The sequence below is a fragment of the Typopeltis vanoorti genome, chromosome 12, assembly GCF_054136105.1.
Source record: "Typopeltis vanoorti isolate ZY-2024b chromosome 12, IOZ_Tvanoo_1.0, whole genome shotgun sequence".
Taxonomy (NCBI): Eukaryota; Metazoa; Arthropoda; class Arachnida; order Uropygi; family Thelyphonidae; genus Typopeltis; species Typopeltis vanoorti.
The window spans coordinates 131,840,456-131,864,989 of NC_143560.1; the positions used below are offsets into that span (position 1 = coordinate 131,840,456).

Here is a 24,534-nt window from a genome sequence, read left to right on the forward strand (position 1 = left end):
CCATCATTCTGCCTATTGCAATTCTTCCCTGCCTCTTTCAGTTTTAATCAGTTCATGTCATTTTATATTTGTTTGTCATCTTCTAGAAGAGCAAAAACAGTTAATGTAAAGTAAAAATAAAGGCTCAGTTAGCTGAAATCATCTAAATGAGCCTTTATTTAAAATGCCTGTATAATTCTTTACAGCCTGTGACTGATGGATCCATTGAATTTTTATTCATTGAAATGAGATCAGACAAATCATTTCACACTTGTTATCATTAATGCTTAACCATAGAGATTTAACCATAGTGATTGAATAGAGATTTAAGTATGTTCAAGGGTAAACTTGGAAGAACAGGGTTCATTTTCTGTGGGAAATAATGCAGAGCTGTTTGCTAATTGAAGTTGATAATGTTATCCAAACTCCATTGATCAATGCTTTGAAGATTGAAATTTAGAGTCCTGGAGGTTATGGTGATTTGTGCTTTGCTGGGTTTGCCAAACGAAAAGGAGGAGGAGGAGTGCAATGTGCTCTCATCATCGAAAGCATATACTAGATCAGCAGTCAACTGGAGTAGATTGTTTATGTACAGAAGAAAGAGAGTGGGCAAAAGAACAGAGCCTTGTTGGACTCCAGCATGAGTTGTATAGTTAGAAGATAAACAGCCGTCCACCATCAGTTGAAATGACTGTCCTGTCAGAAAGCTGGCTATCCCATTGTAGAAATTAGAGGACAGACCAAGTGATAGGATTTTACTTAATAGACCTTTGTGCCAAATTCAGTGAAATGTCTTGGAGATTATTATTATTATTATTCAGACCTCCAAGGAGTCAAAAGACTCATCAAGAGAGGTCCTCAGCTGCAGTCCTCAGCGGAGATATCAGCGGCAATCTCCTGAGATTCACAAAACCTTTCCATGGTGTTTGTCCAGAAATGGATGATGTAGGTTAGTATATCCCCTGTTGATCGACAGTGATGGAATTCATACTATCAGTCATTTATTAGATGAAAATCTTCAAGATAGTATAAGGGATGGCCATTGATGGTTCTTTCCATTATTTTAGAAAGAACGAATGAAAGAAAGAACATTATCTTGGTCATATCATCAAGAAGAGTGTTTTCCCTGAGACTCTGTCTTCAGAGTGACACTCTGTCAAAGTTAATTCAGTCACTGAACAGCTTCCTTTCACAGTAGGCACTACTCTATGTCTTGATAACATCACAATTTTTTTTTCTTTTATCATCAATGTAACTGAAATTCATTTTAAAAATTTATGGAATTTACAACCGTGTTAAAAAAAACTTTTTTATTATCCCGACGTTTCGATCTTTACATCAAGATCACCATCTGGAGCATACATCAATATACAAGACAAGCTGAGTTACATTATTAACTGTTAACTAAAGAAACAATGATTTGATCACATGTTATTCCACTGGCATGACCTCGAGTGAAAAAAAAAAAAAATTACATCAAGCTAAATTCTATTTACTATGACAGGAATAAACATTCTTCCAGAAACAATGATGTCCGATTTTTAGTATTACAATTCTTATTTTTGCTTTTAAGATACTGGATTTTCTACAGTCCTGTTTATAGTTGTTCTTACTGAGGAACGTTCCGTGGGTCGAATATATACTTTCCATATGTTTGGAATTTTTAGACCATCATTATTGTTCAGATTGGGGTGGTTGATAATAATCTCACATGCTTCCTTAAAATTCCGTTCATACCATGTTTTAGTGCGATGTAGACAGCTTGTGCTTTTCCAGTCAACTCTGTGTAAGAAATTCAGGGCATGATCAGAAAGGCCAGCTTCACCATAATTATTATATTTAATGTGTCATTTGTGTTCTTTTTGTCTGATAGGAATTGTGTGTCCTGTTTCTCCTATATATGGTATTTTGCAAGTACAATAAATCCGGTAAACTCCAGGGTGGGTTAGTGGAGGGAGTGGGTCTTTGGATGAGTTGAGTAAGTTTTTTAATTTTGCAGGAGGTTTAAAGGTGGCTTTGAGGTTGTATTTTCATAGTACTCTGTTTGTTTTGTCTGATGTTCCTTTAATGTAGGGAATGATTACAGTTTTACTGTAGTCTGGTTTGTCTTTGTTTCTTATTCAGGTTTTGTAGAGAATTTTGTTAATAGTGTTTTGGCTGTATCTGTTTATTTGGAAAGTATTAAAGATAATTTTAAATTCGCCTTTTAGTGCCTGTTCTTTGGAACAGATCGTCTGCGCTCTGTTTTTTAGCGTGTTGATGACATCTAGTTTTTGTGTTGGGTGGTGGTAGGAGTTTATGTGTATATATTGTCCCGTATGTGTCGGTTTCCGGTAAACAGTGAAGGAATGATTGCCACTGGGAAGACGTGTGACAAGTGTATCCAGAAATGGAAGTATGTCATGTTTTTCAATGTCAATTGTGAATTATATGCATTTGTGTTGTTTGTTTAGGTGGCTAAGGAATGTGTCTAATGTCTGGCGGCCATGAGACCAGATCACGAAAACATCATCAACGTATCTAAGCCAGACTTTGGGTTTTAAAGGGGAGGAACCTAAGGCAAGTTGCTCAAAATGTTCCATGTAAAAGTTAGCAATAGAGGGGATAATAACATAGTTAACCTATCTAACCATGCTCTAAGCAAAGACGAAATCTCTGTATTTAACAAAGGTTTAAATTTTGCTATAGCACTAAAATCAATAAACAAACTTGAATTTATGTGCAATATTGAAAGGGGCCTAAGATTCATCCCTAATAACATAGCTGACAAAATACGTTTAAAAACTGCTAACATTTTAAATCATAACAAAACAATAACAAGCAACACGAATTAACAGTGATAAAATCACTTAAAACAAATCCGAACAAACCGATAAAGGAAATGCCACCATTATTTTAAACCATACCACTTACGTAGAAAAATGAATCTGCTGGTCTCTGACAATAACACATACAAATTAGTTAACTACAACCCAACAAACAGAATAAAAAAAAAAACAGAGATACAGTCAAAAAACTATTTCCTCACTACACACACTCCCCAAGAATTTATGGGCTACCGAAAATTCACAAAGAAAACACACTGTTAAGACCTATACTTGAAGGAATTAATAACCCGACGTGTCACTTAGCCAAAAAATTAGCAGCAACACTCAAGGAGTTGGTAGGTCATTCCCCCTCCTATATCAAAAACACACAACACTTCATAAACACCATCAAAGACATTACATTAGAAAAAGATGATTTATTAGTCAGTTTTGACGTCTCTGCCCTCTTCACGAATGTCCCAATCAATGACATAATCCTTCTCCTACAGAACAAATTCTCTCCAGATATCACGGTGCTCTTTGCGCATGTATTACAGTCAGGTTATTTTGTATGGCAAAACGCCTTCTACTTACAAAAAGAAGGTACAGCCATGGGCTCGCCATTATCCCCCGCCCATATTGCTAACTTTTACATGGAACATTTTGAGCAACTTATCTTAGGTTCGTCCCCTTTAAAACCCAAATTCTGGCTTGGATACATTCACGATGTTTTTGCGATCTGGTTCCATGGCTGCCAGACATTAGACACATTCCTTAGCCACCTAAACAAACAACAATAACGCATACAATTCACAATTGAAATGGAAAAACACAACATACTTCCGTTTCTGGATACACTTGTCACAGTCTTCCCTCTGGCAGTCGTTCCTTCACTGTTTACTGGAAACCGACACATACGGGACAATATATACACATAAACTCCTACCACCAAAAAAACATGGCACAGACGATCTGTTCCAATGAACAGACACTAAAAGACGAATTTAAAATTATCTTTAATACTTTCCAAAAAAATGGATACAGCCAGAACACTATTAATAAAATTCTCTACAAAACCTCAATAAAAAACAAAGACAAACCAGACTACAGTAAAACTGTAACCATTCCCTACATTAAAGGAACGTCAGACAAAATAAACAGAGTACTACGAAAATACAACCTCAAAGCCACCTTTAAACCTCCTGCAAAATTAAAAAGCTTACTGAACTCATCCAAAGATCCACTCCCTCCGCTAACCCACCCTGGAGTATACCAGATTTATTGTACTTGCAACATACCATATATAGGAGAAACAGGATGCACAATTCCTATCAGATAAAAAGAACATAAACAACACATTAAATATAATAATTATGGTGAAGCTGGCCTTTCTGATCATGCCCTGAATTCCTTACACAGAGTTGACTGGAAAAGCACAAGCTGTCTACATCGCACTAAAACATGGTATGAACGGAAATTTAAGGAAGCATGTGAGATTATTATCAACCACCCCAATCTGAACAATAATGATGGTCTAAAAATCCCAAACATATGGAAGGTATATATTCGACCCACGGAATGTTCCTCACTAAGAACAACTATAAACAGGACTGTAGTAAATCCAGTAACATAAAAGCAAAAATAAGAATTGTAATACTAAAATTAGGACATCATTGTTTCTGAAAGAATGTTTATTCCTGTCATTGTAAATAGAATTTAGCTTGATGTAAATTTTTTTTTTCACTCGAGGTCATGCCAGTAGAATAACATGTGATCAAATCATTGTTTCTTTAGCTTACAGTTAATAATGTAACTCAGCTTGTCTTGTATATTGATGTATGCTCTGTGTGATGATCTTGATGTGAAGATCGAAATGTCGGGAATAATAAAAAAGTTTTTTTTAACACGGTTGTAAATTCCATAAATTTTTAAAATGAATGCTGATCACCTTGTAACTCTAAAAGAAAAGAATATAACTGAAAGTCAACTTCAACAAGCAACTTATGATGTCTGTTTCCTATCTTATCCTTCTTATCCATCCCTTAGGATGCATTGAGTTCCCCCTAATGAGAGGCTTACGATGAATTAATGCCACTGGTTCAACACTCCTCTGCTGCATGACTTTAATCCCTGTGTGTTCATGCAGCCAGTTTGCTTGTTCTGGGGAACAAAAAAAAACTTGAGTTTTCTGGTGAAAAAACCTCCACCCTCTGTATGAGACTGGCTAATTCACCTTTCATCGAAAAACCAGCTAAAGATTCTCATGTCACTGATGGGACTTGAACCCGGGTCTTTCTGACCCAAGGACTTCATCTATGGAGGCTCTGATGTCTGCAGTAATTATTATTATTATTATTATTATTATTATTATTAAACAAGACCTTGTGGAGTCAAAGACTCATATGGGAGGTCCTTTTATCACACACACATCTCATCATACCATGTCTTAAACACACTCAAACAAATTGCAGACACCACACTCTCAGACAAGGCATTCCAATTATTCACAACTCTGCACAAAAAATACCTGCCTCTCACTCAAATACTCACACACTCTTTATACAGTTTCCAGGTATGACCTCTGATCATACATGGAAACTGTTCAGGGTTCTCCCCTGATCTCCCACTATTCTCTGTAGAACTTCTCCACCATTGATCTTAAAACAACCCCTTACCAACTTGTAGGTCTCTATCATATCTCCCCTCTTCCTTCTCTCCACCAGACTCTGCAAATTACATCTTCTCAATCTTTCCTCATACTCAACATTCCAGAGGTCAGAAACTACCTTAGTCAGTCGCCTTTGGACCCTTTCCAACATCTCCTCATCCTTCTGAAAACCCGGTGACCAAATCTGGGCACAATAGTCCATGTGTGGCCTAATCAAAGCCTTATACAATGGAACAAGAATTTCCCTACTTCTACACGTCAGTGTGCTCTGCATCATTCCCAGAAGTCTTTCTGTTGCCTTCACAATTTTGGCGATGTGTTCCCTAAATTTTAGATCCTTATCCACTATCACCACCAGATCTATTATTTCCTCTGCCTCCAACAATATATTCTCACCAAGCATAAATTTGCATCCCATCTTTATTTTCCAAATTTTAAAACCTTCTATTTTGCAACATTGAACTCACATCCAAAATTGCTTGCCCTTACACTCAATTTATTCAAGTCTTCTTGCAAGGCCACAACATCTTCACTACTCTTTATGGTTCGTCTCAACTTTGAATCATCTGCAAACAACTGAATATCTCCATCCAAATCTTACGCAATGTCATTAATATACAAGTTAAACAGTAATGGCCCTAAAACAGACCCCTGAGGCACTCCACTAGTGACTTTCCTTTTCCTGGATATCGCACCCCCATACACAACTTGTTGATACCTATCAGATAGCCAGTCTCCAATTCAATGAACTAATCTAATATCCAACCCCATCTGCTCTAGTTTGACTGTCAACTTATCATGAGGTACTCTATCAAAAGCTTTTGCAAAATCCAAGTATATTACCTGTGTATCCTTCTCCTCTGTCCAAGGAAGCAGTCACTTTATTGTAATAAATAAGTAGATTACTAAAACATGATCTCCCATTAGCAAATCCATGCTGTCCATCAAAGATTATAGCATTGTTGTCAACCCAACTCTGGATCCTAGGTTTCACAAGCTTCTCCAACAACTTAACCACAACTCCTGATCACACAGATAGGCCTATAGTTTAATGCTCGAGTTCAATCACCTCCTTTATGAAGTGGCACAATCTTGCCCTCCTTCCACTCCTTAGGAACTTGACCAAGTGAAAGACTCATATTAAAAAAAATATGTCAAGGCAGGTGTCAACTCTCTGGCACATTCCTTCAGAATACACAGTGATATATTATCAAGTCCCACAGCCTTATTTTTATCTAGTTTACTCAACTCCCCAAACAATTCTTGCTCACTTACAGTCAGTCTCTCCTCCCCATCATCAACTGCTCTCTATCTCTCCATGAAGTCACATTCACAAGACTGAAAGATCTTTATGAACTGCTCATTAAGAATATCCACCACACATTCTTCAACAGCTGTCTTTATACCGTTTCCTCCAATCAATGTCATCCTTCCATAATCATTCTTTCTTTTGCTGGCTACATATCGATAGAACTCCCTAGGATTCTTTTTGGCTTCATTAGCTAACTGCTGTTCATACCTCTCTTTAGCTGCTCTCACCAACCACGTCACCCTCCTTGCCTGGTCTTTGTAGACCTCATGAAATTGATTACTTCCACTTCTCTTATGCTGCCTCCACTATGCCCTTTTTCTCTGTATCGCATGCTGAATCTCTTTATTCATCCATGTCACACCTACCTTATTTAACCTTCTCACCCGTGGAATACATTTAGACATTGCATCTACTAAATAGTTTTTGAAAATCTCCCAAGTTTCATCGATCTCTTTTCCAGATAACTCCTCATTCCATGCTACACCTGCAAGCTGTCTCCTGAGCTCTTCATAATCACCCCCTCTTGTAGTTCCACATATACTCTTTTTTCACAGGGGTCCTTGCACTGCTGGCAACCACACAGGTAATCACCTCATGGTCACTTTCACCAACTGGTGGATGATTTGACGCCTCATTGATAATTACATCCTCTGATGAGATGACCAAATCCAAGACCCTTAATACTCGTGTGTCCTCTGTTACATACTGTCTGAGGTAGTTATCCCTCAAAAACTCAGGAAACTCATTTTCTTTACTTCCAGTTGCTATCACTTCAATCCAGTCTATATTGCCATAATTAAAATCACCCATTATGATCACCCTTTTGTTATTTGCTTGGCTTATTTGACTATACATTTCACTATCACCACCATCCATATTACCAGGTCTATAATAGCAACATCCCACGAAGTATTTGATTCTATTCACCTCTATCTCACACCATACTGCCTCAAAACCACTGGCCCTATTTCCCTCTTGCATCTCTACTTTGTATGGACATAACTCTTTCTCTATCATCAACAGCACTCTCCCCCTCCCTTTTTATCCTTTCTATCCTCACGAAACACATCATACCTTTCCGTCTCTGTTCCTGTCAGGATGCCGTCCTCATCTAACCATGTCTCACATATTCCGATAATCTTTGGGTGAACAGATGCAATTAGTGCAACCATTTCATCCGCTTTGCTTCTTATACTTCTAGCATTGGTATACAAACATGACAGCTCATTTCTGGATCTACAGCTAGTTCCATTGATACCACTCACTCGATGTGATCTCTCCATGCTGCATTGGGGCCATTTCCCTTTCTGCTTCTTTATTTTAGAACCCTTTGCAATTCCATCTGTTTCCTTTTGATCCCTGATCATCCCATTACTTTCCTGCTTACACATGCTCTCACCTCCTCTTGGAGCATCCTCCTTTCTCACGCTGTGTACCCCTGTCCACCCTGAGCCTCCCCATTACCCTGCTCCTCTTGCACACCCATTCTCTCATTTTCTATACTCACACCACTCACTTCCCCATTCATATCCACTTCTTCAATCTCTCTTGCCTTACTCTCCTGTTCTTCCACATCACTCCCCTCTCGATCTGATTCATTCTCTGTATTCACTTCTCTACTTTCCAGCAGCAGTCTCTCCAAGCGACTCACACCATAACCACTCAAATGCAGTCCATCGCTCCCATACAGCTCACTTCGTCCCTCAAACTCATTCCACACATTAACAAACTGTACTCCCATCTCCTCACACATTTCAACCAGAATATCATTCATAATCCTTGCTCTCCGCCTCATTTCACCACAATCATACCTAGGCAACACACACTGACTCCCCTTCCTGTCACACTATTCTCTTTTATCTTTACAAGCAGCCTCCTGATATTCATTTTGACATGCTCTTTGTTCTCTCTCAAATCATTTGTACCAATTAATACTATTAACTCTTTTGCTCGCTCCTGCCTCATATCCAATGCTTCAATCACTCTACTCATTTTACCGCCTGGAAAACATACCATGTGCATTTTATCCTCTAGCATACCTTTAATAATGGAGTCGCCATACAACGCTACTCGCTTATCTTTCGTTAACTCTTTCATGCCATGATGATTTATTTTAATAGTTTTGACCTGAATTCTCTTAATTTCATTCTGCATCCATTTCATTTCTTGCCTCATCCAATCAAATTCACTTTCCGAATCTCGCGACACATTCTCTTTATCATTAAATCTTTCTAACTTTCTAACTCTCGACTCCCTCTTCTTACTTTCCCACTCATTCATCCTTCTTTGTTTTCGTACTTTCGGTCCAACATATATGTCCAACTTTCACTATCATTCTTCTCACTTTCACTCTCATTTATCTTTCTTTGTTTCTGTACTTTCGGACTAACATGCGTTCAACTTTCACTATCATTCTTCTCACTTTTACTCTCATTCATCTTTCTTTGTTTCAGTATTTTCGGTCTAACATGCGTCCAACTTTCGCCATCATTCATTCTTTTTTCGCTGTCATTTATTCTTTCGATTTTTTTCACTTGCGATTTCTGCATCTTTATACAGTAGAGTTGCAAGCAGTTCAACTTGCACTTGTGCATTTAAAAGAAAACTGCTACCAAAAGTGTATAATTTATTATTAAAGATTCAATGAGTTCTTTACAGGTGGCCATGTTGTCTTGTGTATTATTAACATCCAGTGCTTTGTAAGGTTATATAACTGTTGTACAAATTGAAGGTCCTTATTGATATTTAGATGTGCTGAATTCCTAACTATACTCGAATAAAAGGAAATGAGACTATAGATGCAGTTGCTTGATTGGCTCGAGATTTGCATTTTACAGATACTGTTTTTCAGTTCCGTATACAGACTGTGTATGGTTTATAAGGTCAAACTGTCATGAGTTATATATGAGATTAAGCTAGAAGTTAAGCATCAGCATTCTAGTCAGCATATGGAGGGAGAGGAAGTTATTCTTGCTAGGCTCTACATAAGTCATAATCATAATTGTTAATTTTAAGGAAAGGACATCGTATATTATTATATTAACTAAATAACTTTAATTAATACTTATTATTACATATTAATTAAAGTTATTTAGTTAATATAATAATATACGTTGTTCTTTCCTTAAAATTAACAGTTATGTATCACCAACGTTTAAGCTTATCTACAAGAATAAGTCTTAATCATCTCACGTATTCTTATTTACTGATTGCTGATGACCCACAATATGGGTGAATGATGCAACATGCATCTCACCATTTGTCATACTTGTGGAGTGCCAGCACTTCATGCAAGAAAAGAATGAATTTTTTACTAATCTGGTTGAGCCAATACTCAGGCAGATCTTATTAGGCAAACTACATGAAGTTTTTAACTTTTTACAAATAATTAATTTATACGAACACGTTTAATTTGAAATTCAATTTATACAGGGTGGCCATAAATTAACTTTCCCTTTTGGAGGTATCTGTAGCTAAAACTAATATACGGAATGAGACCACATTTTATATTGAGACTTTTGAAGGCATGGGGAGATGAATTCCACAAAAAAATAGATTTAGTGTCAAAAGGGGAAATTTTGGCGCTGGCAGAGCCGAAAGCAGTCAAATATTTGCAGTAAATGCAGGCAAAAAGGATTATGCAAATTTTACTGTGCGTACGTGACAGCAGTGCCACCAATTCCACTTAAAACGGGATTTTGAACGTTCAGGCAGCTATTCGAATGACTGACGAATTGTGCTCAATATGCATCCTACTTTGCCTCAGCATGCTTTACTTGTTAAGTTGTTTTACCTTAAACAGTGCAATGCCATAGTGGCCCTTCGGAAATTTAGAAGGCTTCATAACTTGTGTACAGGTCCAATGTCAGCTGTAGCACTGAGAGCTATGATTAAGAAGTTTGAAGAAACTGGATCACTTGGAGTTAGACCTGGCAGAGGACGGAAAGCAGTGCAAGAAGAAACAGTAATGAACATTGCTACTGCGGTGTTCGACAACACAAGGACCAGTACTGGTCCAAGCGCTCGTGCCATAGCTCGCAAACTTGATATGGCTTATGGTACAGTCTGAAAAATCTTACAAAAAATGCTTCACTTCTCTCCGTATGAGTTCATTCATGTGCAAGCACTAACTACCACAGATTATGATAAGCACATGACCTTCGCGCTAATGTTTCTTGCCCAAATGGGGGTAGACAATGACTGGCCTTGGAGAATATTGTGGGGTGATGAGGCTCATTTTTATCTGAATGGGTCGGTCAGCACTCACAACTGCAGAATTTGGGCATCTGAACATCCCCAAGCTATTCAGCAGGTACCACTACATTCCCCAAAAGTAATTGTGCAGTGTGGCTTCACAGTCAATTTCATAATAGTACCATACTTTTTTGAGCGTATTAACCCTACAGGTCCTGTAACCTGCTCCATTACTGGAGAGATTTATTGATGAATACTGGAAAATTCTGTCATTCCTGCATTGCAGCAAAGACAATGTTTGGACTCCATAATTTTTATGCAGGATGGAGCACGGCCACACATTGAACGTTCAGTATAGTGCCTTTTATGCCAGCATTTCAGTAATGAGAGGGTTATCAGTCAGTTCTTTCTGAAGGCATGGCCGCTTGATCCCCGGATATCACTCCATGTGACTTTTGGCTGTGGGGGTATTTGAAATCCATTGTATATGTTGGTGGCATTCCCAACTTGTATGCCTTGAAAAAGAACATAAAATGGGCTGTTATGAACATCCAATCCGACTTCTTACGCTCAGCTGTGGAGCATGTCTCGAAATGGATGCAATTTGTTGTACACAAGAAAGGTTAGCACATTGAAAATCATGTATGTGGTCCAGGGGATCCTGATTTGGATGAATAAAACATTATTTCCAGTGAGTTCAATCACTATATTAATTTCTGTGTCTCTCGCAAGTTGTTGTTTAATTTAATTATTATTATTCTTGCTATCATTGTAATGCACCACATATCCAGCTGGAATGAGTGACATGACTGTCGCTTACACCGTCGAAATGTTATTATTCCATTTTTATCTGCCTTTAATTATCCGCTTGTTTTCTGCACCATCAGTGTCCAAAATTCCCCTATCGGCGACTTTTGGTACTAAATCTTTTTTTTTTTTTTTTTGTGGAAATCATCTCCCCGTGTCTTCAAAAGTCTTGATATAAAATTTGGTCTCATTCCGTTTATTGGTTTTAGCTACGGGTGCCTCCAAAGAGGGAAAGTTATTTTATGGCCACCCTGTATATTGATACAGCTTAACCTAATTTTTGAAAATTTGCTTTTTGTAAATAAATATTGTATATGAAATTTACTTTTTTTACTGTAACTTTAGCACAGTATGAACATACTTTTGCTGTTCTTGCACCAATAAACTCCTAATGATCCAACCAATCTGACCATATTATTCACAACTTCCAGAGCTGCTGCTTGTTCTGCTCTTCTCTTCATTCTGCCACATAAAAGATTTCCCCTTGTCAATTTTTTAATACCCCTCAGCAGTTTAAATGTCTCAGTCACATTGCTTCATCTTTGCTCTGCCGACTCTGCATTCTTCATGTCCTCACTTGATCCTTATAAGTAACATTTTACAGTCCTAATATCATTTTTGTTATTTTCCCCCATACCTTCTTCAAATTCCTGGTTACCTGATCTGAGCAGAATAATCCAGATTTGTCATGATCAGCAACTTAAGCACTACCTTATCTCTGCTGGTCAATGTCCTTTTCAGTTGCAACAATTCACTGGTTGTTTACCTTCACAATCTTCATGATATGGCCACTAAATTTCAAATTTCAGTCAATCATCACTACAAGATTTGCCTCCCTCACTTCCTCTATTATAGCTCCACCAAAAGAATATGAAATTTTCCATTGGTGAATCCCATCCTTACATTCAGTTAAATTAAATGGCCATTCGCATTTATTCATCCACTAGTCCAGTTTATTCAAATACTCCTGATGGGCTTTAACAGTGGCACTATTTTGAACCCTTACCATCCAGCTATCATCTGCAAACTGAATATCCATCTGCAATCCATTGACAATCACTGAGAAAAAAAAAAAGTTAAACAGTAGAAGTCCCATTTCTGAACCATGTGGAACCTTGCTTGTGACCTTCTTTTTCCTTGACTCTGCTCCTTTGTACACAAATCTCTATCTACCAGGCATTCAATTTTTCAATCTAATTCACTAACTTGATATCTAATCCCATATGCTTGTAACTTAAATAAAAGTTTATAAATTATATATTTAGTTTAATCCTTTATCCAAGTGTAAGCACACAAAGTTTGCACCTTCCCCAGTCCTGAAGATACTTCAGGGCTGGGACAACTTGTGGCAAAGGTGGACTGAGTTCTCATCACTTTCCTTATTATCCCATAATGCAAAGCACATCTCGTTGCAGATATCTATTATGCATTATGGGAAGGGTCACTACCCAGACCATTTTGACCTTTATTGAGGTCTCTTCAGTGGGAGCCATACCCAGAGGTCATACCAAGGTTGAAGCAATGCAGAAGTCATATTTCCTATATTTCTAGAAGTCATGTCTGGGTAGTGACCCTTCTCATAATGCATAGCATTATACATGTCTGCAAGGAGATGTGCTTTGCATTATGGGGTACTAAGGAAAATGATGTGAACTCAGTCCACAAGTTACCCCAGTCCTGAAGATACTTCAGATGCAAACTTTGTTTGCTTATACTTGGATAAAGGATTAAACTAAATATATAATTTATAGTCTAACCAAGTGAAAAAAAACTTCCAACATCTTTCTCTAATCCAGAGTAATTTATAATAAGGTGTGACACCTTTTGGCAACTGGCATATGAAAATATGACTTCTGCATTGCTTCAACCTTGGTATCACCTCTGGGTCTGGCTCCCACTGAAGAGACCTCAACGAAGGTCGAAACTGGTTAGATGCCTAGGTGATTAATGGCAATGCTGTAGCCCATGAAGTTTAACTCAGCTGTTGCTGTCACCCAGGTCCTGGGGGGGGGGGGGGGATGAATGGCAATGCTGTAGCTCATGCAGTTAACTGAGGCACGGCTGTTGCTGTTACCCCCCAGATGAAATATGAGCGACTCTGCTCGGTGGTAGGGTGGGTCTGCCATGGGTAGAGCCGACGCTGAGAGTTCTTCTCAGCGGCAGGGTGAGCCTGTTACTGAGGGGGAAACAACACTGAATTTTTGATCCTGCGAGTCTCTCATTGTTTGGCGATCCAGAGGATCCCACGAGTTTTTGGAGAGGAGACCCTGCACTTAAACAGGGAAACCAGTCTGGGTAGTGACCCTTCCCATGATGCATAGCATTATACATGTCTGCAAGGAGATGTGCTTTGCATTATGGGATACTAAGGAAAGTGATGAGAACTGATTCCACCTTTGCCACGAGTTGCCCCAGTCCTGAAGATACTTCAGGTGTAAACTTTGTTTGCTTACACTTGGATAAAGGATTAAACTAATATATAATTTATAATCTAACCAAATGAAAAAAGCTTCCAACTTAAATACCAGTTTATCACATTTTCACCCTGTCAAAGGCCTTTGTCGTATATGAGATATAAAGAAGATTTCAGTTTGTCATTATTAGTAATACATAATGATGATATCAAAGTTGTTTATTATTTTAACGGTATAATAGAACACAGAAACTAAGTAAATAATTAATTTATTAACTTGATGCTGATATTTCGCTGGTGTTATAACCAGCATCTTCAGAGCACAAAAACACTGTTTGTCACAATACGCGAGACTAAAACAACATGGTGTACTTAAACAAAATTGTAGCAGCAACACAAAGACTAGAGTTCTGATTTTGGCGCCCTCTATCTGAAAAAAAAAAAAAAAACTATCATATATTACTAGAGTCCTAGAAAAGTGCTAGTTTTTTCTTTTTCTTAATATGACTGTCTCCCAGATCTTCGGCAAGTTAATACAGCCATATTTGTTGAGATTTGGAGTGTGTTTTAGGGCTTCTGTCGCCTCTAAGAACAATCTCTCTGATTTATACGGGTTTCTGTGTAGTACTTTTGTGTTTTTCCAGTTGATCCTGTGTGCAGGGTTGTCCAGAGCATGGTCTGCCAGGCCCGATTTCCCATAATGATAATTCCGGACATATCTTTTATGTTCGCTGATGCGTATGTTCACAGTTCTTCCTGTTTGACCGTAGTAGGCTTGATTGCATGAGCAGGGTACTTGGTAGACTCCTGGATGTGATAAAGGAGGAATGCTGTCCTTTGGTGAGCGGATGAGGGTGGCTAATTTGCTACATGGTCTGAATGTAGTGCATAGTTTATGTTTATTGAGAATTCTTGAGATCTTTTCAATGTGCCTTTAATGTAAGGGATGGTGACTGTTTTGTTGTAGTTCACTGTGGTGGATGGTGGGAGGGGTTTCTTAGGAGTGTTTAGTATTTTGTTTATTTTATGTGGATTGTAGCCGTTGGCCAAGAAGGTGTGGCGTAAGTGAGTCAGTTCAGCAGTAAGAGCCTTGTCATTGGAACAGATTGCTCTTGCTCTATGGGTTAGCGTTTTTAATATGCCATATTGTTGAGACGGATGATGGTGTGATTGTGTAAGTATCTGCCTGTATGTGAGGTCTAAAAACTGAAAATGATACGGAACCATCTGGGAGACGTGTGATGAGTGTATCCAGGAAGGGCAGACAGTTGTTGGTTTCCAGTTCCATCGTAAAGTGGATTTTTTGATGTTGGCTATTTAAATGTGCTAAGAATGTTTTCAATGTCTCAGGGCCATGTGGCCAAATAGCAAGCACATCATCAACATAGCGTAGCCAAAGTGTTCGTTTAAGAGTGGTTGTATTGATTGCTTGTTTTTCCAGGTGTTCAATGTAAAAGTATCTGGGGGGGAAGGGGGGAGCCCATGGCTGTCCCATCAATTTGTTTGTATATTTTCCCTTTCCATGTGAAATATCCTGCATGTATTGTGAATTTGAATAGTTCAAATATGTCACGGGGGGAAGTGTGACTTCAATAGATTGAGGGTTTCTATTAGTGGTACATTTGTGAATAGTGAAGTGATGTCAAAGCTTACTATAGTAGCTTAGCTAAATGTCTAGCCAGTTTGTATGTGGGACTATTTATACTGTCCACAATTGGGCATAGGGGTGTGCCTTGTTTGTGAATTTTTGGTGCTCCATAGATCCTCGGTGTTTTAACATGGAAGGGTTTGAGTTTGTTAACTGTGTCTTTGGGCCAGGAAGTGACTTTTTTCAATAATTTTCGTGCCTTATTCTTTTGTGTGTTGGTGGGATTGCGATCGATAATTTTGTATGTTGACTGATCTTGTAATAGTGTGTGCATTTTGTTTTCATATTCAGTTGTGTCCATCACCACGGTTGCATTTCCTTTGTCTGCTTTTGTTATGGTAATCTGGCTGTTGTTGTGTAGCTCTTTTATAGCCATGAATTCCTTATGTGGGATATTATTTTTGGGAGGTTTGGACTTGATTAGGATGTTGGCCACATCTAAACGTATGTTGTTAGCTATTGTTGGAGGCAGGTCATATATTCCTCGTTCGATGGAAGCCATTATTTCAGCTTTTGGAACTTGCTTGGGAGTTATGGCAAAGTTGTGCCCTCGACATAAAGCGGTTGTGGCTTCTTTGCTTAAGGTGAGTGATGATAGATTCACGACGACGAGGTCTTGTTGTAATTGCGGTCGTTGTATGGTGTTCCATTGTTGTAGATTTTCGAACTTATTTTGGTGCCGGTTTTTGACTCTGTCGAATTCTTTTTTTTGCCGTTGCGTCGGTGATATTCTCTAAGATCTGCCAAAGTTCTGTATTTAGAATATTATGCAGTGATTCTCGTAATGCGCTGATGGTTGCATTTGCTTTTGTTAATTCCAGGCGAGTGGTGTTAATTTGGTCACGTAACAGCAGCGCTACACTCGCTCGTTTATAGATGCATTGGGCTTTGGCCGAGTGGAACTTGTTTTTGATTTTAAAACAGTTCGGTATTAATTTGGTGTCTTGGCACCTCTTTAAGAAGGCTAACCTGTTTAGTTGCCGCGCCAATTTCAACTTCCACTTACCGTATTGTCGTGTCTTGCGTACGATATCGTCTCCGTGAAGAATCCTTAAACATGTGGACAGACTTATGTGTTCGTCGAACATGTTGTTTATTATTTTAACGGTATAATAGAACACAGAAACTAAGTAAATAATTAATTTATTAACTTGATGCTGATATTTTGCTGGTGTTATAACCAGCATCTTCAGAGCACAAAAACACTGTTTGTCACAATATGCGAGACTAAAACAACATGGTGTACTTAAACAAAATTGTAGCTTTTTTTTTTTTTTTTCAGATAGAGGGCGCCAAAATCAGGACTCTAGTCTTTGTGTTGCTGCTACAATTTTGTTTAAGTACACTATGTTGTTTTAGTCTCGCGTATTGTGACAAACAGTGTTTTTGTGCTCTGAAGATGCTGGTTATAACACCAGCGAAATATCAGCATCAAGTTAATAAATTAATCATTTACTTAGTTTCTGTGTTCTATTATACTGTTAAAATAATAAACAACATGTTCGACGAACACATAAGTCTGTTCACACGTTTAAGGATGATATCAAAGATCTATCATCACCCTAAAGCCAAAGAGATGAACTCTAAAAGCTTCGAACTCCCCAAGAGAGAGACCATGAGAACAAATCTTCAGCAGCTTCCCAGCCTGCACCCCCAAAAATACATGGAATCTGCCTAGGAGCCTGTACATTCATCCATGAGAAGCTTCCTTGAATTTTCTAAGTAGTTATGATTCATGAACAGTATTTCTGTTTTCTGTCGAAGCACAAGATGGATTTTTTCTCTCTTCTTTTCCACATATTTAGCATGTTCTGCTATGTCAAAGTATTTTATTTGCTGTTTTTTCAAAGGATGGATAAAGTGGTTTAGGAATCTTGAGATAATGGGTTGAAAGCTCCTTTTACATTGTTTCATGTTTATCAAAGCATTTCAGAAAATTTGTCCATTTTATATGTTAGATGCAAGGGAAGGCTTACAGTATGTTTGTATCCTAGCTTATTTGTTGTTGTCCGAGAGTTTTTTTTCTTTTTCAAGATCTTGTTGATCATCTTTTTTGCACTGGGTGGTGGGGAGATAAAGCAGTGAAATATCTTCAATAACAGGCTTTCTGTATACCAAATAAATGAGTTGAGTTTCTTGATAGGTTTCTATAGCTTTCTTTCTCTCAATCATTCAATAAATTAATTGGGAAAGAGAGGGAATTTGTTCATAGTATTCTAATCCGGAATTCTAATCCGTAAACTACTACATATGGGAATGGATATAGGGTTGGTGAGATGGATAGCTGGGTGGTTGATGGAGAGATATCAATGAGTAGTTTATTCAGGAGTAGAGTCCAAAAGACGGCCTGTGACTAGTGGTGTGCCACAGGGTTCTGTTCTTGGACCACTGCTGTTTAATCTGTTCATTAACAATATAGGGAAGGGTCTAAGTGGGACAGTTCATTTGTTCACTGATGATGCAAAGTTGGGTAGGGCGATAGTGAATGCAGAAGATGTTAAAGTCTTGCAGGATGACTTAGATAGATTGGAGTTCTGGACTAAGGAGAATGGATGTCAATTTAATGTGACAAAATGTAAGGTTATGCATTTCGGAGTGAAAAGATTAGCAGCAGTATACCACATTGGTGGAACTGTACTCCAAGAGATTGATGAGGCCAGGGACTTGGGAGTGTTGGTGGATAGGTAGTGAAGTTTAGGGGGCACATTGCGAAAGTAGCTAAATCAGCTCATCGACTCACATGGTTGTTGAAAAATACCTTGACGAGCAGAGACAAGCAAGTTATTGTACCTCTGTACCGAGCCCTGATAAGACCTCATCTCGACTACTATGCCCAGATTTGGTCACCTCGGTTCCTTCTTGATGGGGAGGAGGTGGAGAGGATCCAGAGGCGAGTGACTAAGATAATAGCAGGTCTATGGAATGAACCATATGAGAACAGGTTGAAGGTTTGTGGGTTGCAGAAACTAGTTGATAGGCAGAAAAGGGGAGATATGATTGAGACATTCAAATTGCTATAAGGATTCTATAGGATTAATTCAGAGGATATTTTTGAGATCAGGACTGGTGGTGGGAAAACTAGGGGACACCTATGGAAGCTGGGCAAGAGCATAGTTAGCAGCGGTGTTAGAGCTGGGTTCTTTACTTTTAGAGTGGTAAATGAGTGGAATAAGCTGCCAGAGTCTGTTGTGGGTGCTATGTCAGTGAGCGAGTTCAAGGCAAGTTATGATAGATACTGTGAGAGTGTTGAACAGTTGTGTGAACATGATATTTAGGGCCTCCCTCGATGAGTCTAAGGACTCCCTGGAGTAGCCCGTAGTAATAATAATAATAATAGTATTTTTATTGAAACTTTAATAACATTTTTTATGCAGTTTTGAACAGGTGAATGGTGTCTAGTGGAAAAGAGTTCAAATCATTTCTGAAGTTTCCTCTCTAAGGAATATTTTTAAACAGATTTGTAATGTCTGTGCTTGCTAGAAGGTCTGATGAAATGTGTTCAATTAAATGTGAGGTGTATTTCATGAAACACTGCTTTTTCTTTTATGCAGTATTACTAGCTGTGACGAATGATTGGAGGTTGGTAAATTATATTGTTATTATATTATTATTATCCAGGCCTCCATGGAGTCAAAAGACTCATCGTGGGAGATCGTTTTTAGGAAATACAAAGTCTATCATACCACTCCTTGAACCCATTAACCGTCCCCACTCCAACCACTCTCTCAGGCAATGCATCTATAATGTATCTCAAAGGTTCATCAATTTTATGTATTTTTGGGCCTCTTTAAATTCTTGCAACTTTATGGGTGGGGAAGTGAGTCATATTTTTATTTCCTCCAAACGTTTGGTGAGGCTACGATAAAGAGCCAAGAGGCTATTTTTCCGGCGGCGTAAATTAAATTAAGGGGATAATAAATTCCTCATTATTTTAAGGCCGGATACAAAACTCGGAGATCGAAATCTAAGAGTTTCATGCTGAAGAACTATCGGCGAGTCCAATCGTAAGTCAACACCTGGGTAGTACAACACTAGGGCAACTCATTGCAAAGGTGGAACAAGATCCATCACTATCCTTAATAATTTCTCATAATGTAAAACGCAGCTCCTAGGAGATGTATTACTGTTTTACATTATGAGGAGAGGTCACTACCCAGACCAGTTTCTACCTTTATTGAGGTCTCATCAGTGAGTAGGTAGTAATAAACAGTAAAACAGTAATACATCTCCTAGGAGTTGCGTTTTACATTATGAGAAAATATTAAGGATAGTGACGGATCTTGCTTCACCTTTGCAATGAGTTGCCCTAGTGTTGTACTACCCAGGTGACCACTTACACCTGGACTCGCCAATAGTTCTTCGACATGAAACTCTTAGATTTCGATAGATTTTGATCTCTGAGTTTTATATCTGGCCTTAAAATAATGAGGGATTTATTATCCCCTTAACTTAATTTGGTGAGGCTTTTGATTAAATTATTGGTCGTTATGTGTCTGCTATGTCAAATCAAGATCCAGCAAGCTATGGGTGTTATTTGTCCTGCAATAAGTTGTTCATTTTAGATGTGTATTCTTCAATCCTAACTGGCATGCTGATGTAGCATTTTCTTTATCTGCTGATATTACTGAGGTACTGCTGTTGTAATGTTAATTATGTAGAGATGCCAGTTCCATTTTGGAAATATTTCAGACTGGCCATTTTGCTCATAGTAATAAAAGTGCTGTTCAATTGTGGATCAAGTCTGCCAAGTCTTTTAGTAATCTTGTAAATTTTTTTTCTACATTAGTTATAATGTCTCCTTTGGGATGTTGTGTGTGTGTGTGTGTGTGTGTATGTTGGGGGGGGGGGGGGGGAATAATGGCAAAATTAAAATCTTTCAATAATATGTTGAGTTTTTATCATGGTTTAATTCACAATGTTCGTCATGCATACACTACATTCTACTCTTCGTGCAGAAACATCTGCACTTCTTGCAGAGCTGTAGAACACGATAGACAGATTCTGATGACAAAGCTTTATCAATTATCCTATGGAGCTAAGAGAGTAATTTTCCTATCCCTCCAGGAATGTAGTCAAGGCTTGCTGTGGTGCTAGTATGGCATCTGAGGTAGTTATGGGATATTCTACTCCCAAGCAGTCATTACTTTCTGGTCAGTGAGTGTTCATCTTTGTCTCCATGGATAGCAGGGAGCACTGGTACTGAACAAAAAAAAGAAGAAATCTCTCCTAAGCATGAATTTTTTGTCCTCAAAGGTTTGAATGCCCTAACAAGATCCCAACCAAGTACTGATACCATATATACATCATTTGATAACAGAAGTATGAAACAAAAGATGCATGATACCAGTTTGAATGCACCAGCTTTTCACAACATCCATGACACTGGTGAAAAACAGATAGGGAACATGTCACCATTCTTTATTCAAATGAGGTTAGAAGACTGGCAAGTTCTCCCAAAACTAGAAAAATATGTTCTGGTGACCTTTTTGTTGAAACATGTTTGCAACACTCTGGAATGCTACTGAGAGTAACATCAGTGTGTTACCAATCACAGTAACACTTCATAAGGCACTCTTTTTGTACAGGAGTGATATCAGAATGGGATCTCCTTAATGTTTACGGTGAGGAGATATGTTCAGAGCTTAAGGATTGGGGAATGACAGATATGAGCCTCACCCTGATACGTATCAATGCTCATCTGGTTCCAACCAGGAACATCATCCCTACTTTTGATACACCTATGCCTCCAATATATGTAAAAGCAGGGTATCTCAACTGTCCTGTTAAACTGTACATCCCTAATCCACTAGGCTACTTTAAATGTCAGAAATATGGACATGTCCAAACTGCCTGTTATGGATCTACCACTTGTGCCCAGTGTGATAGTAAAAGCATGATAACAAATCTTGCTCTGCAAAGAAACCTAAATGTGTTAACTGTCAGGGAGATCATCCAGCTTATTCCTGTGAATGTCAGAAGTGGGAAGATGAAAAAGAGAACAAAATATATTATATCTGGATGCAAAAAGAAGTTAGTCACTAACTTCCATTTTGCTGAAATCCTCTTATGCTGAGAAGATGACAGTTAACAAAATGAACAGAATGAAATCAAACTCATGGTTGGCCAAGTGGTTAGTGTATCTGCTCTCCACCCAAAAGGCCGTGGGTTTAAATCCTGCCTTGGGCATGGATGTTTTGTGATTCTCTGTAAAAATACTAGTGATGGTGGTCGGAAGAAGATGCCGTTGGTGTAGTTGCAGTTAGTGGAGGTTGTGGATTCGAGTGATGGAAACGGAGAGTTGTGGAGTGGGTAACCTCCCTCGATGAGTCTTTGGAATCCCTGGAGGTGTCATAATAATAATAACCAATTAATAATTTTGCTATAACTGAACATTAGGATCTTGAATGCTTCTATGTGTAGCTCAAGTCTCACACCAGAAACAGCTCCAAAATGGTTTCATTTAATCAGAACCCATTCATTTTGGTAAGGATATCACTTAACCAGTGGCCCCACAGAAAACATACTTCAGTATCTATTGAAAATAAATTATTATTATTATTATTATTATCATTATCATCACATGCTCCATGAAGTTAGCAGACTCATCATGGGAGGTTCGTTCAACTGAAAACATATTTATCATACTGAATCTTAAAATCCTTAGCATTATTTTCATTAACAACATATTCTGGTAATGTGTTCCATTCACTGACAATTCTCCATGTAAAAAGCTACTCCTTACACCCCCCCTCTTCAAAATAATCTTATATAAGTAGATTTGTAGAGCATTAGGAGAAAGTCCTTTTTAGGACTTCCCGGGTAACAAATGGCAATGCTCTAGATGAGTCTTTGACTCCATGAGGTCTTGTTTAATAATAATAATAATAATAACTTCCAGGGATAACCAATGGTTTTTCCCCTCTCAACGTCTACTCTTTTTATAATCTACTTTGCATTAATCTGATAAAATCCTCTCACAAACTAAAACATCTCTATAATATCACTATAATAGCATTCTAAAGTCCTGACATCATCTTATACACTTGTCACTGGACCATCTACAATGTTTCCACATCACATTGAAAACCAGGTGACCAAATCTGAGCACAATAATCCAAGTGTAGCCTGATCAGTAATTAATACAGGGGCATAACCACTTCCTTATCACTACATGTTAGAGTACTTCTTATCATTGCAGCACTATGATATGCAGCTTTTGCAACACTAGCAATATGCCCTCTAAACTTCAGTCTACTGTCAACAATCACTGCCAAATCTCTAATCTCATCCACTTCCTGCAGTACATCATCATCAATATAGTACACGGCCTTATATTTCTGTACACCAAAATGCAACACCTTGCAGTTATTATTATGAAAGTACAACCCCACTGCTTTGTCCAAGTAAAAAGTTTATTCAAATCTTCCTGAAGGAAATAAACATCGACATCAGCAGTGCTATTTATAATTCTCCCCAACTTTGCATCATCAGCAAACAACTGAAAATCCCCACTCAGTTCCAATGATATATTATTTACAAAAAAGTTAAACAGTAGGGGCCCAAGAACAGAACTCTGGGGCATGCTACTAGTTATCCTCCTTTTTTAAGACTCTACTCCATCTTACACAATTTGCTGATATTGTTCAGAGAACCAATCTCCAATCCATCTAAGCAATATACTATCTATTCCCTTCCTCTGCAGCTTATACACCAATATCATGTGGTAATCTTATCAAATGCTTTTCAATAGTCCAAGAATATCACTGTATATTCACTGTAGATTGATCATGAATTAATCACCTGGGGTTGTGACTAACCATATGCAGACTGCTGTGAGGAAAAGATATATGTGAAATTATAAGGCTGGTGATTAAGACAACCTAAGGAGACAGCTTGGAGCTATAGCATGGAATGAGGAGTTGAGCAGAAAGGAAATAAATGCTTGGGAACAGACAGCAATACATAACAGCATCAAGGTGTGAATGTATGGTGAATGCCAAATGGCTGAATAAAGTAGGTATAAAAATGGATGAATGAGGGACTTAAGCATGAAATCTGGAAAAGAAAGTACTTTGGAGGAAGTACAAGATGAATAATGGTAATAATCAATCACATGAAGAGTATAAAAAAGAAACCAAGAGAGTGACTCAGTTAGTAAGGAAAACAAAAGCGCAGTACGAGAAGAAATTGGCAAATCAGACAAAGAAAAACCTTACCAAGTTTTTAGATATATGGCAAGTAGAAGGAAGAATGATTATGGTAAGATTTATTTATTTTTACAGCAAAAAGCAGCTACAGGTCACTGCCCAGACCAGAAAGCCAATCCAGGGTCTCATCTGTCACCTGGAGACCAGCCACCACCATGAAATTGGCACCTTGGACCGTCAATCACAATATGAGTGATTGTCTGGGTCACAGGGGAACAGTTACAATAAGGGTGGTATGATAGTCTGCATTTATGCAGTAGGTAGCCACATCTGCCCTGGTTAGTTCTGATCTGTTGATAGATGACCAAATCTTCCTGGGAAGAGCAAAACCAGGCTGCAGTGCACAGTGATCTTCAACCAGGAAACCAGTTGTTGGACCAGTGTTCTCTCCACATGTCAGATGTTGATGGTAAGGCAGCTGAAGAGAGTTTGTCCATGGACCAGAAAGGATTTTGTGATTTTAGGTGAATACTAGGTGGATTTATGAGAGTCTGGTGCA

At 38.3% G+C, this 24,534-nt stretch overlaps 1 protein-coding gene across 1 annotated transcript in view; it reads left to right on the forward strand.

The window, feature by feature from the left end:
- LOC150101230 (MAM and LDL-receptor class A domain-containing protein 2-like) overlaps positions 1-24,534 on the forward strand; it is a 1,363,156-nt gene that overhangs the window by 703,235 nt on the left and 635,387 nt on the right. The window lies entirely within an intron of this gene.